Below are 27,008 nucleotides of genomic sequence, written 5' to 3' on the forward strand. Positions count from 1 at the left end.
GGTTGAGCCGCGATGGAGTCAGCAGGGCTTGGCGTGTCAGTTCAGCTAGCTCGAGCCGCGACGAAGTCAGCAGGGCTCCGATGGTAGTTCAGCGAGGTTGGGCCGCGACGGCGTCAGCAGGGCTCCGAGGTTTCCGTGAGGGTCTTAGTCTCAGCAAGGTGGAGCCGCGACGCAGTCAGCAGGGCTCGAGGTATAGTTCCAGGTAAGAGTCTTTTTCTCCGTAGGGTCAGCCGTGATCTGATCAGCAGGGCTCTCGACTCCAGGATACAACTGCTGTCCTGGTGCGGGTTCGCCCCAGATATAGGTCTGGAGCCCTTTGATGTCCGGACCCTTGCGTCCGGAGGGGGCGGAGAGGCCGGGCTGGGAGAGGCCAGACGCCCCGCGGGAGAGGCGCCAGTGCCCAGGGAGGCCGGAGAGCGATCGCACCCCTGCGCTGGGGGACGGTAGGGGGTCCCATCGACACTCCCCTCCTCAGGGATCGGGGGATTGGTCACGTGGTGCCCCCTGGCCGGATCTTGGTGCCTCGATGTCGGTGTTTCGCTGGGGCCGCGGCCGGGGGGGGGGCCGGGTCACGTCGGCTGGTGTGGGTAGATGTGTACAATCCTGGGGGGACCCCGGAGGGTGAAGAGGTCCCCGGTCGGCCTGAAAAGGGGGCCAGGACCACGCCACGAGGCCAGGTCCAACAGGCGTCCCCTCCAGCCGAAGGCAGGGAGAGTCACCCATCTCCTTGGGGGTTCTCCTCGCCAAGGCGGAAGAAACGGGACAGGCCGTCGGCGTTGGCGTGGTCGTTGCCGGGCCGGTGCTCTACTGTGAAGTCCATCCCTTGCAGAGAGATGGACCATCGCAACAATTTCGGGTTTTCTCCTCTCATTTGCATTAACCACCGCAAGGGCCGGTGGTCGGTTTGGACCCGAAAGTGGGTGCCGAAGAGGAAGGGCCGGAGCTTTTTGAGGGCCCATACCACGGCGAAGGCCTCTCACTCGATGGTGCTCCATCTCTGCTCCCGGGGCAGCAGTCGCCGGCTGATGAAGGCCACTGGTCTGTCAAGGCCTTCCGAAATTACTTGGGACAGGACCGCCCCAACTCCGTACTCTGAGGCATCGGTCTGTACTATGAATTCCCTGCTGTAGTCGGGGGTTTGCAGCACAGGAGCGGTACAAATTGCTGTCTTGAGGGTCTCGAAGGCCGCCTGGCAGCGGGGTGTCCAGTTCACCTTTTTGGGTTGCTTCTTGGACGTAAGCTCCGTGAGGGGTCCCACAATGCTCCCATAGTTTTGGATGAACCGCCGGTAATAGCCCGTGAGGCCCAGGAAGGCCCGGACAGCGGTTTGGGTGGCTAGGGGCTCCCAGGCCTTGATGGCGTCAATTTTTGGCTGGAGGGGAGTCACCTGGCCGCTCCCCACTTGATGGCCCAGATAGGTCACGGAACCCTGGCCTAACTGGCATTTGCTGGCCTTTACCGTGAGTCCGGCAATCTGGAGGGCGGCCAGAACTTCCCCGAGGTGCCCCAGGTGCTCGGCCCAGTGGCTGCTGAATACGGCAATATCGTCCAGGTAGGCGGCGCTGAACGCTTCCAGTCCGGCCAGGACCTTGTTCACTAGTCTTTGGAAGGTCGCCGGGGCATTTTTCATGCCGAAGGGCATCACCCGAAAGTGGTAGTGCCCATCGGGAGTGGAGAAGGCGGATCGCTCACGGGTGCCGGGGGTGAGCCTGATCTGCCAGTATCCGGCAGTGAGGTCGAAGGTGCTTAGGTAGCGGGCGGCTCCTAGGCGGTCGATTAGTTTGTCTGCCCGAGGAATGGGATGGGCATCGGTCTTGGTGACAGCATTCAACCCTCGGTAGTCCACGGAAAATCTGAGTTCCGGGGTGGTGCCTGGGGCGGCGGCCTTCGGCACCAGGACCACTGGGCTGGCCCAGGGACTGTCGGAAGGTTCGATGACCCCGAGGGCTAGCATCTTGGCGACCTCGGCTTGGATGCAGGCACGCACCCGGTCGGGCACCCTGTAGGCCCGGTGTCGCACGGGGGGGCTGTCCCCGGTGTCGACGTCGTGGACGCACCAGGGAGTGACCCCGGGCGTGAGGGAGAAGAGGGCAGCGAAGGGTTGCAGCAGCTGTTGACAGTCGTGGCGCTGTTCCGAGGTCAGGGTGGTGGAGAGTTTGACGCCCTCTATGGAGCCGTCTTGGTTGGAGGTTCTCAGGAGGTCGGGTAGGGGCTCGGGGTCGCCCTCGCCCCCATCGTCGGTAGCTAGCAGCAGGCTTAGTTCCGTCCGAGCAAAGTGGGGTTTGAGCCGGTTTGCGTGTAGAACCCGGAGGGGGTTCCTGGAGGACTCCAGGTCGACTAGGTAGGTGACGGGGCTCTTCTTCTCCACCACCTTGAAGGGCCCGGTCCATTTGTCCTGGAGGGCACAGGGGTGCACGGGCGACATGACCCAGACTCGAACTCAATGGAGGAGGCGTTCTGGTCATACCAGCGTTTCATGTCCTCTTGGCTGGCCTCGAGGTTGGCCTCGGCCGGTGCCCGGAACCTCCGGGTTTGGTTCCGCAGGGTCAGGAGGTACCGGTAGACGTCGGGAGGGGCATTTCGGATGTTCGTCTCCCAGCCTTCCTTGACCGGGCTGAGGGGACCTCGGACAGGGTGTCCGTACAAGAGTTCGAAGGGGCTGAACCCTAGAGACTTCTGTGGGGCCTCCCGATAGGCAAATAGGAGGCAGGGCAGCAGGACGTCCCATTTCCGCCTCAGGGGCTCTTCCAGGCCCTTGATCATCCCTTTCAGTGTTCTGTTGAAACGTTCGACTAGTCCGTTCCCCTGGGGGTGGTACGGGGTGGTGAACTTGTAGGTGACCCCGCATTGTTGCCATAGGGACCGCATGTATTTTGATATAAAGTTCGTACCTCGGTCGCTCACCACTTCCCGGGGGAACCCCACTCTCGAGAAGATTCCCATCAAGGCCCGGCCCACCACGGGGGCGGTCACAGTTCGGAGAGGGATGGCCTCAGGGTATCGGGTGGCGTGGTCGACTAGGACGAGGATGAAGCGGTGACCCAGGGCGGTTCGGGGGTCCAGGGGCCCCACTATGTCGATTCCCACTCGCTCGAACGGGGCGTGGATGGCCGGGAAGGGCTGGAGAGGGGCTTTGACCCGTCCCCCAGTCTTCCTGCTGGCTTGGCAGGTCGGGCAGGTCCGGCAGTGATTGTCCACGTCCTTCCGCATTCGGGGCCAGTAGAAGTGGGTCACCAGGTGGCTGTATGTTTTGTCTTGCCCCAGGTGCCCGGCGAGGGGCACATCATGTGCCAGATTGAGGAGGAAACCTCGGAAGCGGAGGGGGACCACCAGCACTCGACCGGCCCCTAGTTCTGTGATCTTCTGCTCGCTGTAGAGCAGGTCATTGTCCCAATAGACCCAGTGCGTTCCTGTTTGGTCACTGGCGGCCTGGGCGGCCGCCTGCTGTCGGGTCCCCTCGAGGGAGGGGCAGGTTTTCTGTTCTTGCTGGAACTGTTCCCTTGTGGGGCCCGCGTCGTGGCGCCACTATGCAAGTTCAGGGAGTTCGCCGAGGGAGGCGATCTCGTTCTGGGGAAGTTCGGACGGCCCGGCATCCGCGTTGGGTTCCTCCTCGCCCGAGCGAGGTGGGGGTTCGGGCCCCTCGGGCTCGTCGGGGGCCGCCGCTACGGTTGGTCGGTGGGCCTGGGCGGACATGGACCGGGTGGGGGCACAGGCCCATTCGGGCAGTCCCAGCATCCCTAGGTGCTCCCGGCGCTCAACCTGGGCCCAGGGGGAACTTTCCAGGTTGTTCCCCAGGAGGCAGTCCACCGGGGCGTCGTCGCGGACGGTCACTTTCAGCAGGCCTGACACTCCTCCCCACTCGAATGGAATCCGGGCCATCCGGCACATGCTCTCGGTGTTGTCGGCCGTCCGGACGGGGCACAGTACATGAGGCAGGATCTGTTCGGAGGTCACCAGGTGGCAGCGGACAGCGGTCACGCTGGCTTCAGTGTCACGGAGGGCTTCGGCCCGGCGTCCATTAATGGTGACCCACTGCTGGTATTTCTGGGTGTTGCTCGGGATGGGGGTTTGGGGCACCATTTCTCGGCTGCCCAGGCATACGAGGGACATGGCGGCCGGCTCCCACTCGGTGGACCCGGCGTCGGTGTTCTCTTCCTCCTCCTCCCCTTCCCCCAGGGCGGTGGCTGCTAGCTGTCGGGGCAGGGGCCCGGTGGCCCCGCTTCGTCGGTTCATGGGGCAGGATGGGTCACTGGCATAGTGTCCTGGTTGTTGGCAGCTGTAGCAGGTTACCGTTGTCCGAGGTCCTGGTCGGGCTGGGGTTGTCCCCCTTCGGGCTAGGGTCGGGGACGTGCGGTTCGAGGGCGGACCCCGAGGAGGACTCCGGGGCGGCCCTGCTGTAAAGTCTCGGTTCCGGTTTGACCCTCCTCCTCCGCCGCGCTGGCGGGGGGGTCCTGTGGCGTTCCGCTGGTACTCCCCCATCAAGTTCCGGGGGACCCGGGTGTTCACCCACCGATCGGCCTCGACGGCGAGCTTCCGTGGCTCGGTCAGTTTGCTGTCGAGGAGGTGCTGTCTTAGCTCGACGAAACAGTTGTTGGAGAGATGCTCCCAGACAATGAGGTCGAACAGCTGCTCGTAGGAAGTGACCTTGCTGCCCTTGACCCACCCTTCCAGGGCTCTGCTAAAAAAGTCGACGTACTCCACCCAAGTGGTACCGGGGAGTTTCTTGCAGTCTCGGAAGCGCTGGCGGTACATTTCGGCGGTGAGGCCATAGCGGGTGAGCAGGGCCTCCTTCATGTGATCGTACAAGGTCATTACGTCGTCCGGGAGCTGTAGCAGGGTGTCTCGACCCTCGCTGAGGAATCGTCCCCATAGGCCGGCACCCCAATCCTTCCGGGGTACCCGATGGGAGGTCATGGCTACTTCGTAGGCTTTGAACCATTGTTGGATGTCGTCGTTTTTGTAGTATTCTTTGACGACATCCTTGGGGATATGTACCTTCGCCTCTGTCGGCGGAGGAGTGTCCTTGTTTCCGGGGGTGCCGGTCTCCCCCTTTTTGGACTTAAGTTCAAGCTCCTTGAGGCTCCGCTCGTGCTCGAGGGTTAGCTTTTTCTCCTCCAGTTCTCTGTGCCGTTTTTTTTCCTCAATCTCTTTTTGCAACCGTAGTTGCTCTAGGGCCAACTTCTTTTCTACCAGCAGGAGTTCTCCGTCCAGCCGGAGTCGTGCGAGTTCTAATTCATGGGTCCGGACCCTCTCCCGCTCCCGTATCTCTTCTGGGGATAGGCCGGTTTCCATGCGGTTTCTTCCCCAATTTGCCGGGGCCGTGGTTGGCTGCACGGCTACGTTTAGTTCTGACGTTCCTTCGGTTTGGGGCGATGCTGCTTCGGACTCTACCCAGGCTCTTAGGGCTTACTGCATGTCCTCTTTTGAGCCTAATCCGGTGGTCGAAATGCCTTTGTCTTTGCAGAACTGTTTGAGTTCTTTGTGGGTATATTCCTCCAACCGTTCTTGTTGGAACCCCGCAGTCGTGGTGGTCTCCTGGCTGCTCATGGTTATTCCGCGTCTGGTTAGGTAGCGGGTGAGTTACTTGCTGTACGATTTGCGTCCGGCTCGGATCCCGTCGCTGGCCACCAAATGTTAGAAGGCGGACCGCTGGGGAGTCGGTGGGACCACCCAGAGGGCCTCCTTACTGCAAGGAAGTAGCCGAGCGCCGCTGAGAAGCCTCCGAGGAGAGGTCCTTCCCCTATAATCGTACTAGCCCAGTAACCCCACCACACAGGACTCGACACCAGTATCAGTTCTCATATATCTTTATCGGTAAGTATCGTAGGTTTCTTTGGCAATATGTACAGGTGGATCGAGGGATTCGCAAAGAGTCTCAATGTCTTTGTGGGGACGGGGTAGCGGGACAGTCTCAGTTTCAGCCTGGTACGGGGGTTCCCTGCACCCAGGTATTAAGCCTCAAGCTGGGAGGGACTCCGGGAGTGGAGCGTCGGGGGCCGGTCACAAGGGCAGCTCGACGAGGTTGAGCCGCGATGGAGTCAGCAGGGCTCGGCATGTCAGTTCATCTAGCTCGAGCCGCGACGAAGTCAGCAGGGCTCCGATGGTAGTTCAGCGAGGTTGGGCCGCGACGGCGTCAGCAGGGCTCCGAGGTTTCCGTGAGGGTCTTAGTCTCAGCAAGGTGGAGCCGCGACGCAGTCAGCAGGGCTCGAGGTATAGTTCCAGGTAAGAGTCTTTTTCTCCGTAGGGTCAGCCGCGATCCGATCAGCAGGGCTCTCGACTCCAGGATACAACTGCTGTCCTGGTGCGGGTTCGCCCCAGATATAGGTCTGGAGCCTTTTGATGTCCGGACCCTTGCGTCCGGAGGGGGCGGAGAGGCCGGGCTGGGAGAGGCCAGACGCCCAGCGGGAGAGGCGCCAGTGCCCAGGGAGGTCGGAGGGCGATCGCACCCCTGCGCTGGGGGACGGTAGGGGGTCCCATCGACACTCCCCTCCTCCGGGATCGGGGGATTGGTCACGTGGTGCCCCCTGGCCGGATCTTGGTGCCTCGATGTCAGTGTTTCGCTGGGGCCGTGGCCGGGGGGGGCTGGGTCACGTCGGCTGGTGTGGGTAGATGTGTACAATCCTGGGGGGACCCCGGAGGGTGAAGAGGTCCCCGGTCGGCCTGAAAAAGGGGCCAGGACCACGCCACAAGGCCAGGTCCAACACTTTGGTAGGAAGAGAACCCACCCTGAACTGATGATAAAACTTTCTGTCAGTAGGTCTTGTAATGATGTCCCAGTATGGTTCTAGTTTTGGCTCGTGTTTGTGATCGATAAAAACACGTGTTAAGGAGCAGCAATGGTGTTTTGTAAATTGGTGCAATCTAGCCATACTCCAATAGGCTGCTTTCAAGTCATTTTTAGCGGGGAAAGCGGCAACTTCTGGACCCTCCCACAGTTTGCTCGTCCCCATACTAATCAGAGTGTGCTTTAGATTCCTTATTCAGGGTATTTTAGTTGTGGAACCCAACGTCCTGACTTCGGAAAAAGCTTTGGCATACGGGGAGAGCTCCGGAGTGGTCCAAAGTCCAAAGGTTGATTTATCATTGTTTTCCATCAGAAGCCATCAGTTAATACATTTAAAAGCATAATTCCTTGCTTCGTGCCTACGAATCACTTGAATCAAAGAGTGCCACTTATTAATAGTATGGGACATTGTTGGTCTGGGTAGATATTCATCCTTAGTGATAGACACTGCTAGTCATACGCCCAGACAGCTATCTGTCATAGGGTCTATCCTCAAAATGGTTACCTGTGCTGATTAGGACAAGGCAGAAAGATGTGACTTTACTTGATAGAAACATTATCAGAACAGAAAAGAATGCTAGGTGTTCCCACAGCAGATGACAACAGAGAAGGGCATTCAACAGCTTTTCATTGTAACATTTTGTGCTAATACAGTCTGCAAATTGGCAAAGTGGAGGCACTCCAGATGACTGTAACATTAGATGCTACCTATTTATCAAGAGAAGCATTCATTATTCTCATTGAGTGGGAAGGAGCTGTTCTAGGGCGCAGCATACTCACTAAACTGCTAAATATAAGTCAGATCCCACCAAGATATTGCTGCATAAATTAGTAAACTGATCACAAAAATGGGAATTTAGCGGTGTAAAACTTGAAATTTTGCGGCATTTCAAACTCAAATTATTTTAGTTTTTTTTGTATAAGCAAAACAAAAATTGCCCTCAGCAGGTCCCGCCACATGTCCACGGGCGGCGGTCCGAATTCTTACATTTTTAAAAAAGTTTGCCCCCACTGGGTGCCTCTGCATGCCCATGAGCGGTGGGTCTGAATTCTTTACTCAAAAAGAAAATAGTGCCCCAGCGGGTCTTGCCGCATGCCCATGGGCAGCAGGCCTGAATTCTTTATTTAAAAAAAAAAAAACATATTGCCTCCAAAGGGACCCATAGCATGCCTAAGGGCAGCAGTCCCGAATTCTTTCATTTGTTTTTTAAACATTGCCCCTGCAGGTCCCGCTGCATTCCTATGGGCAACAGGCCCAAATTCTTTCTTTTAAAAAAAATATAGTGCCCCAGCGGGTCCCACCGCATGCCCACAGGCCATGGACCCGAATTCTTTCATTTCAAAATATATATATTTTGCCCCCAGTGGGTCACTCTGCATGCCCCTGGGCAGTGGGCCTGAATTCTTTCTTTATTTAAAAAATATACATTGCTCCCAGCGGGACCCACAGCATGCCTACGGGTGGCAGGCCCAAATTCTTTCGTTTGTTTTTTAATCATTGCCCGTGGGTGTTCCGCCACATGCCAATGGGCGGCAGGCCCAAATTCTTTCTTTTTAAAAAACAATATACACTGGCCCCAGTGGGACCCGCCATATGTCTATGGGCGGCGGGCCCAAATTCTTTCTTTTTTTTTAAATGTGCCCTAGCACTCACACCATCCACTTTCAGCCTGTGGATGGTGTGAGTGCTGAGGGTGGGGGAAGAGGAACAGAGAAACTGCTTAGCTTGCCGGACCGGGACAAAACTTACCTGCTATATGGTGTCCCGTCAGAGCAGAAGCAGTGTTCTCCAGGCACCTCCATCCGGGGGCTGAGACACAGCAGGTGAGTAACCAAACACCTCGCCTGTTAGCTGACCCACTCCTTTCATTTGGATCAGTGGTCAACTCTAGGCCAATAAAATAAATTTTTTGGGCACTTTTGTAAAAAGTACAGGCTTTTTACAAAACTGCAGTTTTTGTGTTTTTTTTTTTCAAATCGCAAAATATTGGATAGTCTGAATGAGTGCTGCATGCTAATACACCTTTGCTTAGGGAAGATATTGTCAGCTGACATATGATGGACAAGAACGGGGCGTATGAGCACTTGATAATGAATGTATATAAAAAGGCACTCTGGAGACACACAGTATTGCTTGAGGTAACAGGGTTCATATGAAGAACTGGGGATTGAAAATAAGTAAAATAAGAGATTCATGCCCTATAGCTAACTTAAAAGACTTAAAATATTCAGGACAAATAGATAATGAGAACCACACACTCAGAGCAGAAAAGCCTGCAGGTATATTGTGAGTTTACCTTCTTTAAGTGACTTAAAAAACAACTTTAGTATGTTCCAAGGGCTCCTCAATGGCACAATGTATCAAGGTACAGAGAAACCCATATGAAAAACTTAAACTGTAGTTGGCAATTCAGATTACTTTTCCAGAACTAAATTGCAAATTGCTATCATTGGGTAGCCATACACATTTCCTAGATTCATGCAGTGGCTGTGCAGCTTTATGCTAATCTCATCACTTAAGAACCTCTCTTAAATTTTATGCCTGGTAAATGGCCCCTCAAAGTACTAATGGCACCATATGGTGAAGTTGTTATATTCTGGGGGACCAGCAATGGGTGTCTGACAACAGCCTGATAGGACAACCTGCATTGTCACCCTCAGTCCTAGCTATTCCTGCCACAGTATCTCTCTAACCTTTGGAAAACACAATAAAGTGAAGATAGTAACAATGTTGGAATTGAAACAATACATTTTGGCAAAGACCTTATCATCTGTATCTAATAATGTAATTGGATTATAAGATCCAGGTTCTAAAACTATCTTATTTGGTGTAAGAAAACTAAGTAGAATATTTTACCCATGGAAATCTTAGAATATGACAAAGGTGTGGTATTTCATCCTCTTATTATATGGCTGCATTGAAAGCCTCCCAGAGGAGCAGTATCACAAGAGATTTAACATTGGCCTGCGGGAAGAATGCTGGTGTTTGGAAATCTTTCGAAAATTCTATTAGATCCAATACCTCTATTTATTCATAAATATTGCAGCACCTCTCTTAGGAAAACTGATTCAGGCAAAATACGACTTGTAGTTTCTATTTATTTCCAAGGCAGAATATGCTCAGTTTGGGATGAAATAGACAACCTACAAACAAGATGAAATGGCTTGCTGCCTAATGGTAATACCTGTTATGAAAACTGGCCAAAGTCAATAAAGTACTCAGCCACGCCGCATAAAAAATACATTTACTTCTTTCTATACTAGCCTCTACCCCTCTGAAGCTAATCCTACCATAGATATTTCAAGGACTTTAGTTATCATCTATGTCACTGGAATCCTGAGTGGCTCTGGAACGAGAGATAAAGTCAATGAAATTAAGGAGACAAGTAAATATATGGCCATGAGCCGTTATGTCTAGGAAGAAGAGAGAGTCACAAAAAATCTGCATAACATCAAATGTGACAGCTTGACCATACTCCTACATGAATTTCGGGAGGCAGGATAGATAGGATCATTGAGATTTGAATGTTACAGAGCCTGAGTTACCTTAATGCTCAAGCTTGGAAAGGATCAATTACTATCTTTGAATTGCAGACATATCCATAATTAATTCTGACATGAAGATCCAGCAAGGTGTCATACAATCAATTCAGATCAATAATTTATGTGTAATCATCACTCCCATGTGGGCTTTGTCACTGGGAAATCATTAAAGAGTCATCATGCACCTTACACTACATTCAATGACTATCATATAATGACTTTGAAGGAAAACCACACTCAAATTAGACACCAAGAAGGCACTCGGCAGGGACAAGTAGGGCTATACACTTAAGGCACTAACTATGGCAGGCCTTGGACAGAACTTAATTGTGAGGGTGCTTCTGCCAAAAACAGTCAGAACCCCCTCCTCATATTTACCTTAAAGCCTCTGGCTGAAGCCATTCAATCCCAACAAATTAGAGCTAAACAAAATCAAGGGGGAAATGTGGTTCTTTCTTTTCAGGTGAAATGCAGGTGAAACCTTACCAGAATTTTCAGAACTCATAGACAGTAAAAACAGTGATAGCTCCCTGAATGAATGTATATCTTTAGGATGGTGTCTATTAAGATTCTCTGCAACCTGCTTCACCAGATTGACTACATTGTTCAAGTAATTATCACAGGGGCGATGCACAACTAAAAAGCACATATGAATCTATATGCTAACACAACTGGGAGGGGCTTGAGATTACTGCGTATAAGTCATATTGTGTAGCTCACCACCTCTTTTAAATGTTATATCTCATTTCTCCCTCTCAAGAAGCCCTTCAATAGCCAGAGCTAAGGAAAATACTTTTAAACCTACATTTGTCATGTATCGGTATGCTATACTGTGGAGAGGTGTGGGTATCCTATACTGTAGGGAGAAACCAGCACATGAGACTGACAACTGTTACACTCAGTTTTTCTCGTGCTTTACACACCTTAATGCTCCCTTCTGGTTTTACTCAAATTTACACATTGAAATAAAATAAGGGGCAGGGCCTTAGTGATGGATGTGTTAAATCCCCTGACTCCTTTAGCAGGATGACTAATAGTGGAAATACATCCTGCTATCTCAAAGTATACATAGGTCTATATGGTATAATATTGTTGGCCTGCATGATTCGCCAATTTTCTCATATAATGCAGAATAGGGAAGCTTTGGTTGTGTGATCTCGAGCTTGTAGTGCATTATGCTCTGAGAATGTTACTCTAAATCATGGATACTCATAAACATTTGCCCAGGGGCCACAAACAAGGGTTTATGGTGTGACCAAGGGCCGCACTGATACCAGCAGATTGGCGGTACAGTGTCTGGGTGAGTCAGGTATTGTTTAAGGTGGTTTAAAAACATGCTAGATAAACAGGCAAGCATTTATTTGCAGGTTAATAAATGCCTGCCCATTTATTAAAAAAAATCAAATCTGAATATTTGTGCTCAGCACCTAAACAGCAGCTGGTGCTGCTGTTGACCAAGGGGGCCAACATGACTGAGATCTACAGAAATCCTGATTAAAACTTAGGACCTGATTTAGAGTTCAGTAGCCTGGGTACTCTGTCACAAATGTGACGGACATCCCGTCTGCTGTATTATAAGTGTCATTGGATGTAATGGACTTGTAATACAACAGTCGGAATATCCGTCACAAATGTGGCGGACTAACCCATCCGTGGAACTCTAAATCAGGCTCTTAATTTCTTCAAGGAGCTTAATGCATGACACTGGTCACTACAACACTTGCTAGGATCCCCTCTGTTGACACTATGACTGTTGGAGTTGTCTTGGACTGTGACATCGAACATATTCTATAGGGGTGGGTGGAGCTCACGGAGTTGCACTACGCAGCATTCCGGCTGAGTTGCATTAAATCAGTGTGGAATTCAGCGGAGTTCCTCAAGTGAGTGGAGTTGCTCCACTCACCCACCTCTAGTTTACACGCTTGCCACTGTGTGCGCTAGAGTGTTAGATGTGGGTTATGGATGGATTGATAATCGGATCTTGGTGCTTTGGAAGAACTATGTTAATGGATTGTGTTTACAAAGTATATCAATAAAGAAAAGTTTACCATTACCTGCTTTTTTGTCTGCTGTAAGTGATTGACCAAATAAGCCTCATGCCCAAATAGCCACCATACTGGCGGTTATCTATCAAGGTCTAAGAAGTGAGGCACAAGTAACTGGGGAGTTGCCACATTATTCAAGGAGGGCCTGGAGAGTTGTTTCTTATAAAGGAAGAAAGCATCATCCTTTAAATCACGCCAGTGCTGGACACCATACACTGTCGGGACACCTCCCCTACTTCCTCCTGACCTTCACACCTTACAGGACAGGGAGAGGTTGCTGTGCATGCGTCACAGAGATGCCTCGGAAATATAGACATCCCCCTCCCCCAACCTACTCTGAAGCCCTCGAACACCTGGTCTGCTAAACAGGTGCGCCAAATTTATAAATTGAATCTTTTCATGTATGTGACGTCATCGATAAATGAGAGAAAGGATTTGGCAGCATACTTTGAAACAAAAATTTAAAAAACCTAAAAATTATTTTAAAAGGTGATGAGGAAAAAAATAAAACCCGCCTTCCATCGCTCCTCACCTTGGCCCCGATCTTGTTGCCGCACTGGCCCACCTGGATGTGCACTATCTCCCTCATGATGCTGGTGTCTGCTGGACTGGCAGGAATGCTAGGGGGCACCGGGTTCTTTCTTTGACCGTTCACGGACAAAAGATTCAGAGGGACCGGACGGCTTATACAACAATGGGGGAACAGCCAAGGACTGGCCAGTCAGGACGGTGAAATATTGAGCCTCAGCCAGAAGAGGGGGTGGAACGAAAACAGTGGAGGCCCATTGGTCCGTTCTGGTGTCATGCTGGTAGGGGGGGTGTCCCGGTACCAGAAGCTTCTGGGAATTGTAATTTGACAAGAGGGATGTCAGAGAGGCCTTCCCTTGCAGTATGCCTGCAGGCCTCCAGGGTGGTCTGGGGCCACTTGGGTGGCAGACCTCCAGTAAACTCCACTATGTGGCGTGCGCCACATGGAGTGTGAAGTGATAGAAACTCTGTGATCTCTGCCACAAAGCTCAGTTTACCACCCACCCTTAATATTCTATGGTTTGTGATTCAGCCCATAGCTATTGAATCAAAATATTGAATTTCTGGTTTAGTGGCTTGACCATTGTGTCCTCTGCCTCCTTAGCTATACTACATAATATGTCTGTAAGAGAAAACCTAAGTAATCACAAAAGAGGATGGTAGGGCACATCCCTAGGATCTGTGAAGATATGCACTCTCCAGAAATGGAATTCTCTTAGTCCCCCAATGTTTGAGGACTGGTTGACAGAGATGCTACCCTCTGCAGATGCCCATGAAAGTGTTGTTTACAGACAGAAGTAATATGGGGATCCTTTTGTGTGGGCTAGGATATACCCAACATAATGATCATACTGATTTACATGTTTTTGCCACATTAATCACAAAATATTTGCTCACTTCTTATGTTGTATGTAGTAGTTGTCCTGATTCTGCTTCTATACATACCAACAGTTGATGTGGATCTTAAAATGTATAACTTGTATGTTGTCAACCAAAACTCCTCTGCTCTATCTATTCTTGGGTCCTACCAATATCTTCCAAAATATGTTCTAATTGCAATGATTGGGGCTGTGTGAACCAGATTTGATCAGCATACCTGTTAATGCTATTTTTTAGAACGCTCCCTGATAGTGGATCACTGATACAAAGAAACACTGAATCGAGGGGCCATGATTTTGTGCTTTGACTCCACAATGTTGGAAAATTCTCAATTACTTTGGTGCTGAATCATGTTTTATGATATTGACAAGTAGTACTACTACTGGCACTTATGATGTTATGGGCTGACTTACGCTATGTATGATAGAAATGTGAGATATAATTTCTGTCATTGAAAATCAATAGAAAATTACTTTAAAAACATTCTGTATGGTTCTCTTTATATAGGGTGTACAGTAATCTCCTAAGTGGTAGCTAAGACAAGACCCAACTCACAAGGCAAAAGAGTTAAGTAACAGTAAAAATGAGCTCCAGTATCTTTCTCATTACCCTTTCCCCTTCACAGTTGGGCCTGATATGCAAGATGGACATTTTTTGGCCTGAGCCATAAGTTAGCGGTCTTCACATAGGTCTTTGTGAATAAGTCCACTGGCACACTGTAATATCACTGCTAACTTCAGACCCCAGTTCATTTTAGGTAATGTATTTCGGTCATTTGGATTTTTAAACTATTTTACCTGGAGTCTCAGTTACCTGATTTGTCCAACTTACAGCCCGGGCCACTGCGTGAACACGCCATTCGGCAGAAGTGTTATAGACAACTTCACACAGTGTAACGTTCCAAGTACATGACAAAGCAGCCCTTCTTTCTTTCTCCCACACTCCCATTCCCCTGTCTCCTCCCAATCTAAGGAGGCTACTACGCCATCACCTGTGTCCCTCCTTTGACAGCCCACACAATGACACATTTGACCTCTGATACCCACCATGAATCCCTCAGACCAGCAGCCACATATTATTGACCACCCTTACCATCCAGCGACTCAGACATACTGAAATGAAGCTTGTATCTACATTACACCTTTTGACCAAAAATATAAACAAGGTGATGGTGTAACTATTATTTGTGGTACTCACGAGTAGCAAATTTCTAGTCCCTCACAATACTCTCCTTGTCAAGGTTTGACCTACTAAGAAGCTGCAGACAAAACCTTCTGATAAAGTACAACAGACAAGAAAATCATCTATAAAAAATAAAGGTTTGGGAATGTTTTCACCTCTGTTTTAGTAAATTTGTTCTGTTGCAACTGATTCCACTGGTTTCTCCTAAAACATTTTTTAATGTTTCCCAGTGCTGATAAACACTGCTTGGGCAATACCTACCAAAAGACAACACTTTTGTAGTTTAGAAAGTATGGTTCAATGCAAAAAATCTCCCCTAGCCGTACAGTGGTTGCACCGTCTGATTAAAGTGACGTTACAACTTTTCACAATTTTGCCAATAGGTTTGATGAGAAAGCTAACAGCAATAATCAGAGCACCACCATAATTCTCTAGCGTCCCAGGCCTCCTCCACCTTTAAACACAAAAGGAAGTAAAAGGTGGCCACGAAATGCAGCAACTTGCTTTGCTGCATTGCGTTGTGTGAACTTTTAGAAATATGTCCCGCGGTTCATAAGAATGTGTAACACAATGCATATTAACCATGCCCTTTGTGGAGCGCATTGATGAAACACACCCCCCATACTACCGACATGGGCTGTTTTCAATATGTCACTCACTAAACAGAGTGAACAAGGGCTGTACTCTGTAAAAGGCAATATGATACACAAAGCAGGAAAGTTTAGCCAAACTTTGTGTGTCCCAAGGTGATGAACGGAATACAGCGCCCGATTCAAAAATTGGGATTTTGTCTCAGTTAAACTTAAGTTTTGTTAGACCAAACCTTAAGCTTAACTATTACAAAATCCTAACTTTACGACTTTGTGGTATTCGCAAATGGCATTTAGGAATAGTAAAGTTACTACTCCTAAATGCCTTTTGTGAATACCGACAGTCATAAAGTTAGGATTTTGTCTCAGATTACTTTTGTGAATCGGGCCCACGGTGCCTGCAGGTTGCCCACTTACAAGTGTGTATAACATGCAGAGCATGTCTTTACTCAGTCACATGCACGGTCAAAAATAAAATTGAATATTGTCATCCATGATTGCTGTTGTGTAGGTCATAAAAAAACATAGTTTGTCCATTAACATGGACGGTTAAGCCCATTGACTTTGGGTGTTGGCCATATTGCAGGAAGCGTGGAATATCATAATACAGTACGCACACATTTATATATTCACTGATGTCCAAAATGACATTGGGATCCTAAACAAAAAGCAGTAGTAACATATTATTAAAATGCATACTTATATTGATATTACAATTCCAGAAACATAATACTAGTTTTGCAAATGTGTTTGATGTAATGTTGCAAACTATTTTATGCTACACGGATTCTTTCTTCAAGTCTTTTATTAGCTGCTTAAATAGCTGCAGGATATGTTTTCTATTTCCTGGGTTTCCAATCCTTGTGACTTTAAAGGATCATACATCATATCTGTTACATCTAAATAAAGTAATCACATTAAAGCAAAGCATGCACCATAAATGTACCCTTGAGCTTGCATACAAAATACTTCTTGTGAAAAAGTCATACAGCAGGCCAGGTGATTTGATATACCTCAATACAAAAATCTAAACATATCAGGCAGTTATTGGCAAAAAAAAACGCAATTTGTGTCCTGTTGATGAGTTGTGCCCAAGGCACGGTGCAGAAAATGGAACAGTAATCAGAAATGAACAGAACACTAACTTTGTATTCTTTGTTAGACTTCCATTAAAATACCACATTTTGGGCCTCATGTAGGTATCCAAATACCGGTCGGTAACGGCCGAAATTCGGTAAATATCCCGTTACCGACCGGTATTCAGACAAGTGAGATGTAGGAGTCCAAAAACCACTTTTCGGTAAATATGAGGCGGTAAATACCGATTCATAGTTACCGAATTCTAAAATACCGATTCATATTTACCGAATACATTATTAACGAATCGGTAAATATGAAGTGGTAAATATGAAGTGGTAAAAATTTAAAATGACATGTAGGAGCAGTCGGTAATTAAGAAATCCAGGAAAATCGGTAAATAAGAGTCGGTAATTAACACGGATGGAAAGCAGGTGGTAACCATCAACAATGCACATAAGCAATCCCAAAATGCAACTGCGTGGACAACATGGCCGCCATGTACGTCATTGCAAGGCGCCTACGTCTACAGGCAGCAGGACTGAGGGTGTGGCGACGGGAGGAACAAATCTACAGACAGCGCATCACACTATTCCAGCTGACTGATGCAGAGATACATGAGAGGTACAGGCTACACCCCGAAACCATCATGGACTTAATCAGGGACCTTCACCCACTCCTGGACCAGCCAATAAGAAGGGCGCACGCCATACCCCCACATGTGCAGGTGCTCTGCAGCCTACATCTGTTGGCATCCGGCAGTTATCAGGTGGTGATAGCTGCGGTGGGTGGGGTATCCCAGAGTTGCCTGTCACGTTTCTTCAGGAAGTTCCTGGATGCCATGATGCAGAGAATGCACCACTACATAAGCTTCCCAAACACACAGGCTGCACTGCAGAAAACAAAAACAGACTTTTATCACATGGCACAGTTCCCCCATGTCATCGGCTGTACTGATGGTACACACATCCCAATCTGTCCTCCAGCTGACACAGAGCACATCTACAGGAACAGGAAGTCCACCCACTCCATCAATGTGCAGGTGATCTGTGATGCAGGGAACATCATCACAGATATTGTTGCAAAGTTTCCTGGGAGCACCCACGACTCTTACATCTTCCAGAATAGTGGGATCTACACACGACTGAGAGCCGGAGAATTCGGAGAGGGATACCTGCTGGGTAAGTAACAGTGACGCCCCTTGAAACCTGCAAATCAGAGTGTATAGAGGCATGTAACTGATGGTTCCCTTTTACTCATCCAGGCGACAGTGCATATGCATGCCGTTCATTCATCCTCACTCCCTACCTACACCCAGCAACCCAGAGTGAGAGACGATACAACGTGGCCCACAAATCTACACGCAATGTGGTGGAGCGCACGTTTGGACTGCTGAAGAGCAGGTTCCGCTGCCTCCACAAGAGCGGAGGCACACGCCAGTACAAACCCATCACCTGCTGCAAGATAATTGCCACTTGTGCAATGCTGCACAACCTTGCCACGAAAAAAGGTACAGATGTGGAACTAACATATTTTGAGGACAACGAGGATGAGTCAGGCCAGCCAGAGGGCAGCGCAGCTAGAGTGCCAACTGCAATCGATGGGAGAGAGAGACGGGCAGAGATCACATGCAACTATTTCTGAGTAAGTGAGGGGACACAGCGAGTCGTGAGAAGTCATGACGTAGTTTAATGTGGCACCACGCCATGAACACATGAACAGGCCAATCTGGCAATATGCCATCTATACAATGAGTATGTCCAGGGTTACGTCACCCAATGGCAAGTGGATAAGCAGGGCCACATCAATGTTTGCGCATACGCACTGCAGTGGTGGATTGCACGGCCTGTGCATCCTCACTAGAGCCAACCCCAAGCCGCCTGCTGCTCCTGCGTGCTTCTGGGACGGGGGGTGTGATGCTGCTGCTGGTGTCGATGCTCTCCGCAGCATCCCCTGCAGCAGTTGTCGACGCCTGACTTGTCAATAGCACCCCTAGTGCACTTGTCACCTGCACCATCCCCCGTGACAGGTCGCTGCAGCACTGTGTTAGGCCCTCCTGCATCGTCACAGAGCGCCGGCAAAGTAGGGAAGTCGCAGTTGCCAGACGGTTGAGTGCCCTGCTGGTAGTGTCCCTTCTCTGGCGTTCCCGGCGCCGTGCTTCGATGTCAGCATCTAATTTGCTGCACAACTGCTGGATTGACTGGGACATGTCCCGAATGCCCGCAGCCATGCCGCCAATGTTTGTGTCCATGTTGACTAAGCTTGTCCTCATCACCCGCATGTGCCTCTGGACTGACATTACTGCCTTTGATTGCAGGCGCTGTTGCTTCAACATTTGGCCCTCGAGCCCCAAGAAGACACCATGGCCGTCAGTGGGTGCTGGTGGACTCTGGACACGCGACCTGCGGCGCCCTCTTGCTCCCGTCTGTGCTGCCTGTGAGGTGTGGGGCACAGTGGGATGGCTCCCTTCCTGGGGCCCGGTGCGGTCTTCTGGGCCCATGCTGTCGTCTGACGAGGTGTCTAAGGCTCGTAGCCTGGCTGCTGGACGCCTCCTCATTCTCACACCTGCAAGCGGAGATGTGGCCGGTGAATCGAACATGAGTGGCGATGCTGGCTCTGGTGGTGGTGATGCTGGCTCTCGGTGAGGTGATGCTGGCTCTGTGTGCGGCGCGGCTGGCTGCGTAGGTGGTGCGGCTGAAAGTGGGCCTGCTCCCTGGTCTGAACTCGTGGTGGCTAGAGGTGATTTTTGTGGCCGGTGTGCCGTCTCCCCTGCAGCATGCCCTGTACTGCATGATGTCACATCTGTGGACAGAAAAACAACATTGGCTCAGTGTCCCCGAAGGGCTGCATTGCAAGCGTCACAATAAATCATTTCACATTCCAATCTGTCCTCTGTCTCCTTGTGCCTCGAGTGCGTGACATGCCTTGTTGCCCTGTGACATTTACGTCATGGTTAGTGTTGCCCTGACTACATCTCCCGGAATGCATTGCCTGTCTGCACTGACACGTGTGGACTGCAGTGTGATTCTCGTTTCACAATGGGGGATGTGGGATAGGGGTAGGGGCGGCTACATTGCTGTGCTTTCGTCTTACCTTGGTGTGTTGCGGCTCTGGCAGAGCTGTCGGCGTCCCCAAGACCCACGACGCTCTCTTGCTCGAGTGTGGCCGCCACCAGCTCCTCCAGTTCGGTGAGGGCAGGTGCCCTGTTGGTTCCACCTCCGGTCTGGCTGGCCTCCTTCTGGATGTCGCCCATCTTCCTCTTGGTCACAATCCTCAGGTCATACCAGCGCTTTTTGAGGACCTCAATTTCCCTGTGGGTCACTCCCACAGCATTGACCTGCGCCTGGATGGCCAGCCATATGTTGCGCTTTTCGGCCTCAGGCACTTGCAGGGATTGCCTCCCAAACAGCTTCTGGTGCTGCTTCACCACCTCCTCCACCAGCACCTGGAGTTCCTTGGGGCTGAATTTGAGCTTCCTCCTCCTTTCCCCTCCGTCTTTCTGTGTGCTCTGGCTGGACATGCTGTTCGTTTCCCGCTCGCACATGCAACTGCTCCCTGCCTCTCCTCTGCACTCCGAGCCTCTCCAGGGTCGGCTAATTATGTACACCTGCCTGGGTGTGGCCACTTCGGCTAATTGTGTACACCTGCCTGGGTGTGGGCAGTTCCTGGTTGGGTGGGCTGTCGTTGCACAGGATTAGCTGTTTCGTCAAGTCATGTGATGTTATTTACCGAATCCGTACGTACCGATTCGGTATTTTCCGATTCGGTAGATACCACCTCGGTATTTTCCGATTCGGTAGATACCACCTCGGTATTTTCCGAATCGGTAATTATCACCTCGGTATTTACCGATTCGGTGAATTCCGATTCGTATTTACCGAATGTTACCGAATCGGTAACTGTTACCGAATTTTTACCTACATATAACTTACCGATTCTAATTTACCGATTCGGTACGGCTCGGTATTTAAGAACCGGTAAAATTTATTTACCTACATGAGGCCCTTTGTCGCTTAAATGTCTTTGCTCTAAATCTCAGAATTTGCTTTTCTGAGATCTAGGAATATTACGAGCAGACAGTGAAGAGAAAGATAGGATAAATAATTTATAGGTGCTATGTGAAGGCTCCTACGCCCCCGTCCAGGTTAACCATTACGACCCTCATTACGAGTGGCCCCTAATTATTCCTGAATTTCTCTACTCTAGATTACCAGTAATTCTCGAGGCGAGGTTTCGGGAATAACATTCTCAAATCAGAATTCTAGCGCAAATTCCGGTTATTTAAGTAAACAAGAACTGTAGGCACAAATGCTATTATTCAAGATCCTCAAGTGAGAAGAACCTTTAGTTATAAAGTTTGTTTAATCAAATGTACTTATCTGCAAAGGAAGTCGAGCCTCTTTTTAGTTTATTATAAAATGTGAGATGAATCTCGCAGAATTTGCTTCTCTAGGAACATTGACCAATGAGTAAGGGCCAGCCAAGCACTCCTCACTAACAGCTACCATGCTGAAGCTTTATGTCGCACGGTATGCACCTACCTTTTTTCAGTGTGCTTGGTGCCTGAAATATCATGCCCGTCCAGGAAGCTGGTGCCATTCCTTTACTTTAAAACCATTTATCAAAGTGATGCACAAAGGACTGCCCACCGAATTAATACTTTTCTATATAATTAGCCACCATACACTAAATGTTGTAAAACAGCACTAATAGGTTGCCTGTCTAAATAAGTCAAATATAAGGGCTCATGCCATAACATACAATTTTTTGTGTGAAAAAGTCATCTACATTATTAAAGAGATACACCCATTAATTGCTGTTGAATCATAATTTCAAAAAGTCAATCACCACTCCAAGAGTCAATGTATGTGACTGGATAGAGTCTGAAATGGTATAGTGTCTTTTGTAGTTCACTGAAAATGTTATAAAAATGATGGTTCTTCTGCAGGTTGTCTTTCAGTCTGCAGCCTATAGGCAGTAAAGTGTATGGCCTATGTCAAGCAGTAGCGCCTGAGCTCTCTGTGTTGTATTTGGGCACAGTCTAGCAACAGAGAGAATTGGTTTGAAGCGCCTTGATGGTCAGTACCAAGATGGCCGCCCGGTGAGACGCCTCGGCCGGGACCTCCCGGTCAGGGATTGCCATTTTGGCTTAAATCCACCTTTTTCCCCATAATTCTGCCTGTATATTGACTGCGGACATCCAGACAACATGTGCCGATGCCCGGTGGAACCGCTTGGTTTCTCCCGCGACCGTCTCTTACCCAGCCGGACTTCGGGGCATGGCATTCCTCGTCCCGCTGCTGCTGTGTCCCCCCTCTACTGCCTCCTTAGGAACGATTCACCGCGGATTGCTGTGAATTAGAGCTACCTTGGCGCAGCTCTGTTTTCATTGGAAAACCCTGGATGGCGGCAGATTGATCGGAGACATGATTCCTCTCTTCCTGAACGTCCCCCTGCCCTCCGAGCCGGGAGTAGCTGTCTGCCCTGACGCCGGATCACCTACAGTGATGAACTGTAATCGAGGGTGATTGCCACTGTGCTGTTGGTCCGGGGGAGCCGAATTTCCCGCCTGCAATTTTACCAACCTAAGAATCGGCTCACTCTCTCAGCCCCCGCTGCTGCCTCGCTTCTGCCACCTCCACCATACTGGCCGTCTGCTCATGTGTGTGCCTTCCAGGTAGGGGGGTGTGGGAGCTACGTCCTGCGGACTCTTCAACATCGATGCCCCCGTGGTCCAGAGCCTCTGCACGCCTTCTACAGCCTGCCGTAAACCTTTGGTTTCGTGGCTGCGTCCCCCCTCTGACTCTTCGCACTTAAAACCTGCGCTCTGGTTCTTCCTTAAGGAATTTTGAGTTTTGGACATCCCGCCATTTTGTTGTTGGACTCCGTTGATACCCACGACTCGGACCAGCAATTTTCCCCGGACTCAGTCCTTTCCCCCTTCCCTCCGGTCTGCCCCTGACGATCCTCTATCATTTTCTCCTTCTTTCTGGTCTGCCTAAACCCATCCCTCCTCTGGATCCCTCCTCTTTCCTCACCCTCTCTCACAACACTACACTTGTCCCCCTCTACCTTCTCACCCCCAATGATTTTTCCACTCACTCTGTTATGATTGTGCAACTAATTGTTTAATTTATCGTACCTATAACTCGCTAAATGTTCTTCTTATGTAAAACGCTCTGATACCCTGACTCTTGTGACTTATGTACATCCCTCCATTTCTTTGTGGAGATGGTCTCCGTCAATTCCCATGATCCAGACCCACCATCTTGTATGACCCCTGTCCTTCCCTTTCTTCCTCCCTCCTGGCTCCTTCTGATGACCCGCAAACGTTTTTTCTCTTTTTTGCTGGACGCCCTTACCCCATCCCCCCTCAGGTGCCTTTCTCCCCTCTCAGCTATTCCCAGACTCCTATTCTTGTCCCCCTTTTCCTTCTCTGTCTCTTATTACTTGTCATTTCTTTGTAAATTGCTGTGAAAAATGTTTAAATTATCTTATCTTGTAACGTCGCTATGTTGGTTCCTTATGTAAAGCGCTGATATCTCCGGGTCTAGCCAGCGCTATATAAAACTCAATAAATACAAATACAAACTACAAATGGTCGCTCCTTGAAAAGTACAAACTGATCATTTAGTGCATAACCCTTTTATTCATTGTTAAAATCAGAGAACAATCCCATCAATTATACGCTCATCTGGGGAAGCTCATATTTAACAACTTAAATGGAGTTTGGACTTTGGTTATTCATGACTCCACTCCAGCCACCCACCCCCTTACTGTAGTAAATAGAGCATCTTTTCAGCCAACAACTTCATAGTTGTTGCTGTTCCCTCAAGGTAAGGTTCAAACTGAGGACTCTGTTTCAGACCTGGCGCTTGTGATCTGCCTTGGAAGAAGATGGAACAGATCTTACAATATGAAAAGGAGAAGGTCCTCAGTGTGGATTGTGAGGAAGAAGGTTGCGACCTGATTTAATCCCCCACAATTCTTTGATTTTGGACCTCCTGCATTTTTGATCTCTGCTGTGAGTCTCACTACCTGAGTCTCACCCACTGTAAGCTAAGGTGAACATGCTTTGAGGGTTTACCATTGGTGCCCAACTTTAAAATAAAGCCCATTATTGCACAGCTGGGGTAAGAGGATAAGCAAATGGAACCACTGGGTAACTCAGCCAAGCATCTCTGCAGAGATAGATCGCTGCAAAAGGAACCGTTAATAAAATCGTTGTAGCCAAGGCAGGCTTTATATTTAAATTGGGCATAAAAAAATATATATCGCCATATCTTTTTCACAATATGAGTCAGTAGGGCTTCACTTAGTCAGTAGTATTTCACTATAAGTCTGGTGGCTCTACTGTTTTTACACTGTAGGTAAAAGCTGCAACAAAATTTCAACTTTGCATTGCTCAAGCTAGAGAAAAGATTACAATTTATTTCAATACATATAAAAAGATACTTACCGCAAATGCAATATTAATGTAGCCATATTACAGTTCTTCTTACACTTTTGGAGTTAAAGTTTTTTTCCTGAGTCAGCTGAAAATGAGATGCAGGCTTTGAACTTCCTGTTGGGCCATGCTAATTACTTTGCTGCCCAGCAGATAGATCAAACCCTCCCTTAGTCAGTAGGTCTATTTGGACAGGAATAGCCTGCTTCTGATGGAGGAAGAGGGTGGGAAGAAATATGAATGAGTGAATTAAACCACTCTTTCTGACAAGCCTGAACATATTATAACTCAGAGAAACTTAGGGAGGCAGCCAGAGATTTTACAACTCTCTTTTGAAGCTGTGGAGGAAAAAAGCGAGCTTGCTCTCTCCGATAAGGGTGGAGCTGAAGGCTGTGCAGGAGCTGTGGCAGACCTAAGCTTCTATTCCCCACTTTGAATTGTCACAAAATGCAGTGCTGTGGGATGAGTCATGGAAGGAGGGATGGTGTGGCATCTTTGGATTGCATAGAGGTATCTACCCTCTAGAACTATCCACCTCTACGTTTAAGAACTCTGAAAATAACTGCAACCTGTAGAAGACAAGGAAGTATGGCTCTGCATAAATGGACCCTGTCTGAAGTGATGGAACAATCTGGTCTTGTACTGACTTTGGACTCTGTTAGTTCCTCATCTCCAGGGCCAGTGGCACAGGCATCATCGCTTTCTCTGGGGGACTACAGAGGGGTGACCTGCTGGGGTCCCTTGAGGGGAAGGTCTCACTGGAACTTCTGTGGACTGTTCCTGTGGAAGGTGCCCCTGAAGGGGAACCTTCTGACACCTGCTGGACACATAGGTGCCCAGCAAGTGGCCAGGATGTTGTGGGGTCAGGAAAAGCAGGCAAGGTGTGTCATCTTCCTTGAGGGCCACAGGGTGCTGCTGATGATGATACCAGACCAAGTGGTTTACCAGGAGTCCAGCCTGAGAAACATATCCTGGGAATGCTGTAGCTCTCTGCTGTTGGTAGGAAGCAAATGGATGCTAGAGTTTCCAAAGAAAACTTACAAATAAAACTAAGGAGTTAAGAGGGTAGGCTGTGAGCCTTCCTTCATTGAAGGGAGCACCGTTAAAGGTAAGCACATGATCATTCTGAAAAATGTAGAGGCCAGGAGTCCTTCAACAAAAACTCCTGGCATCTGAAGCCTCCAACATAAAGCAAAGTGCAACAAAACCTGTTTGGATCAGCCTAGCAGGGCTGAAGCAAACTGTCTTTGTCTCGCCAATTTATTCCAGGCTGTCAGGCCAAGAAGGTCTATAATATGGCAGCAGTTTCATGATTGTCAGCCCCTAGGGCACCCGGGCACTCAGAAGATAAACAGCTAATTGAGTACATAGTACTCCCCCCCCATGAGGGTCAGTGTGCCGGGGGATGGAAGTAAAAAATCATGAATGCTGTCACTTTTCGTTCAAATGGCTCAATGGGAGGGCAAGAAGATCTGGAACTTTTTTGCGTGCTTCCCTCTGTACTCTGTGCCTTTGTCTGGGGAATGGTGAGCACTCAGCAAATTTTACCCACTTGTAAGAGGCAAGACAGATAATTTGAGTTGCTTCTCTTCCCACAGTTTGACGTGCCTGGCAGTTGGGCCCGGGTGTCAGCTAAGTTGAACACATTTAGGCTCCCATGTGGTCCACAAAAAAGAAGAACCCTGGTGCCTTGAAGATGGGGGCATTGCTATCCAATTGAAGAATAAAAGTACACACACCAATGGGTTAACATTAAAAATAAAATGGCTATGAAAATTATCAGCCTGTGGCAATCAAGTCATAGAGCTTGCCCCAGGCAGCGAACACTCACCCCATAACCCCCTGGAGTTCCCCAAAAAGCATTTCTATTCAGGTAGTGCCCAAAGAAAGACAATGACACCACCAATGGGACTGTGCAAATTTGGGGACTACCCAGAAAGCAGCAAGGCCCCCATATGTACCCCACACATTTTGAAAAACCTTTTCTTTCACAGGTAAAATAATTCATGAGCCTGGGGGAGTTTTATTTAGAAAATTAGGTCTTGTTTTGTTCGCATGGTTTTTGGGTGTAGAGGCTTTTGTGTAAATGTTCTGTATTCGATTAACTATCTGGTTAAAGGTCAAAGAAATACACAAATGCTGCTTTTCATTGAACAATAAACACGTTATTGACATGCACAGTATGAAAATAAATCTTTGCATACATGTTTTTATGTTACTCAAAAGTGGTCCTGCTCAGAAATGTTTTAACCATGCATTGCTTTCCTCTTGATTCTACATATTGCAATTAATTATTGTGGTGACTCTCTGACAAACCTAATAAACCTACATTTTATTTACTGCACCCTTTATATTGTTTTATGGGTGTGTAGTACAGTGATAGGGTTCAAAGCTTGCTACTGTGCAGGTCGCTAGAGGTGCCTCCAGGTTACACTTAGAAGGTTACCTGATGTGGGTAACCTTTCATTAAGTATGCTCCCTGTTGGTTGTAAGACCCTTTATAGACCGTCGCCATTGGTATTTCAACCTGCTATATATGTACATATTGTTTAATGTACACTCAGGCTTTTTAAAAAGTGTGTATAATAAAGTACATTTATGAAATATGTAAAAACCATTTTCAGGACAGCAAATTATTGAGTGTTGTTTATTTTTATTTTTTTTATTGTCCTCATCTCACCATATAGCGTCTACAAATATGAGCAAGAAACCATCCTTCCATCGTAAGCGCCCCAGGCTTCTGCTATTGCATTGGCTGTAGGCCTAACCGGGCCAGCTTCTTTGTATGAAACTTGGTGTAATCATTGGACTTAGGCGCATTAGATCAGTCTCATTTCTTTGTCCCATACTAAGAGCTGTGACCAGAAGTTACACCCATTATCATTCAAATGTCCCAGGTCCAAGCGAGCCATACCCAGTGAGGCCCTCAGCCA

This window comes from Triturus cristatus, chromosome 7 (genome assembly GCF_964204655.1).
Source record: "Triturus cristatus chromosome 7, aTriCri1.1, whole genome shotgun sequence".
Taxonomy (NCBI): Eukaryota; Metazoa; Chordata; class Amphibia; order Caudata; family Salamandridae; genus Triturus; species Triturus cristatus.